Source organism: Macrosteles quadrilineatus, unplaced genomic scaffold (assembly GCF_028750875.1).
Source record: "Macrosteles quadrilineatus isolate MER2022 unplaced genomic scaffold, UCM_ALF_1.0 Scaffold_3__2_contigs__length_128488019, whole genome shotgun sequence".
Classification (NCBI taxonomy): Eukaryota; Metazoa; Arthropoda; class Insecta; order Hemiptera; family Cicadellidae; genus Macrosteles; species Macrosteles quadrilineatus.
The window spans coordinates 35,780,887-35,783,226 of NW_026542596.1; positions in this window are offsets into that span (position 1 = coordinate 35,780,887).

Genomic DNA, 2,340 nt, shown 5'->3' on the forward strand with positions numbered 1-2,340 from the left:
CTCACTTTCCATAACATGTTATGATTGCAAATGCCTTAATCTAATGGTCATAAACAGTTCCCACATTCCAGACTGCTCACCTTTCGTAATTCCTTCACCACTTCCTACGTCGTGGACCCGTTTTCCTCCCTTCCTATAGAATTTTAGGAATGCAGATACCTAAATCTAATCGTCATAAACAGTTCCCACACTCCGGACTGCTCGTATTTACTACTTCCTTTACCACTTCCTACGTAGCGGACCTGTTTCCCTCCCTTCCCATAGCATCATAGGATTGCAAATGCCTTAATCTAATGGTCATAAACAGTTCCAACACTCCCGACCGCTCACCTTTACTACTTCCTTCGCCACTTTTAACGCCACGGACCTGTTTCCCTCACTTTCCATAACATTTTATGATTGCAAATGCCTTAATCTAATGGTCATAAACAGTTCCCACACTCCAGACTGCTCACCTTTCGTACTTCCTTCACCACTTCCTACGTCGTGGACCCGTTTTCCTCCCTTCCCATAGAATTTTAGGAATGCAGATACCTAAATCTAATCGTCATAAACAGTTTCCACACTCCAGTCTGCTCACCTTTAGTACTTCCTTTAGCACTTTCTAGTTCACGGACCTCAAGCTAGTGTCGTCATTTGATTATATTTATGATTCATGTCGTTTCTGTTCTAATATCTGTGGAATTATGCTATCAGCTATTTCTTCATCTGCTGCATTCAAAAGTCAACAGCTGATCATATGTCTTTGTTTATGTGTCAAATACTGCTTCCATAAGGATTACATCGACACTTTGAGACCCAGTGGGGCGGATTCCTGAGAGTTATTTTTAACGCCATATAGATGTTGGCACTCACCGATATGGTATTTATCACCATCCAAAATTTGAAAAAGATTGATTTAGCCGTCTAGGAGGAGTTTGCGTATTACGAAATGCATAAAAGTCGACGTATAAGAGCTTCGCTCGCTTCGCTCGCTCCGCTCAATAATCAAATGACGACACTAGCTTGAGGTCCGCGACGTAGGAAGTGTTAAAGGAAGTACTAAAGGTGAACAGTCTGGGGTGTGGAAACTGTTTATGACGATTAGATTTAGGTATCTGCATTCCAAAAATTATAAGAGAAGGGAGGAAAACGGGTCCGCGACGTAGGAAGTGATGAAGGAAGTAGTCAAGGCAAGCTGTCCGGAGTGTGGGAACTGCTTATGACCATTATATTAAGGTATCTGCAATCATAAAATGCTATGGAAGGGAGAGAAACAGGTCCGTGGCGTAGGAAGTGGCAATGGAAGTAGTAAGGCGAGCAGTCCGGAGTGTTGGAACTGTTTATGACGATTAGATTAAGGTATCTGTAATCATAAATTGCTATGGGAAGGGAGCAAAACAGGCCCGCGACGTAGGAAGTGATGAAGGAAGTAGTCAAGGCAAGCTGTCCAGAGTATGGGAGCTGCTTATGACCATTATATTAAGGTATTAGCAATCCTATGATGCTATGGGAAGAGAGGGAAACATGTCCACGATGTAGGGAGGAAAACGGGTCCGCGACGTAGGAAGTGATGAAGGAAGTAGTCAAGGCAAGCTGTCTGGAGTGTGGGAACTGCTTATGACCATTATATTACGGTATTTGCAATCCTATGATGCTATGGGAATGGAGGGAAACATGTCCGTTACATAGGAAGTGGTAAAGGAAGTAGTAAAGGCGAGCAGTCCGGAGTGTGGGAACTGTTAGTGACAATTAGATTAAGGTATCTGCAATCATAAAATTCTATGGAAAGGGAGGAAAACAGTTCCGTGGCGTAGGAAGTGGCGAAGGAAGTAGTAAAGGCAAGCAGTCCGGAGTGTTGGAACTGTTTATGACGATTAGATTGAGGTATCTGCAATCATAAAATGCTATGGGAAGGGAGGAAAACGGGTCCGCGACGTAGGAAGTGATGAAGGAAGTAGTCAAGGCAAGCTGTTCGGAGTGTGGGAACTGTTTATGACGATTAGATGAAGATATCTGCAATCATAAAATGCTATGGGAAGGAAGGATAACGGGTCCGTGACGTAGGAAGTGATGAAGGAAGTAGTCAAGGCAAGCTGTCCGGAGTGTGGGAACTGCTTATGACCATTATATTAGGGTATTTGCAATCCTAATCCTATGATGCTATGGGAAGGGAGGGAAACATGTCCGTCACGTAGGAAGTAGTAAAGGTGAGCAGTCCGGAGTGTGGGAACTGTTTATGACGAATAGATGAAGATATCTGCAATCATAAAATGCTATGGGAAGGAAGGATAACGGGTCCGTGACGTGGGAAGTGATGAAGGAAGTAGTCAAGGCAAGCTGTCCGGAGTGTAGGAACTG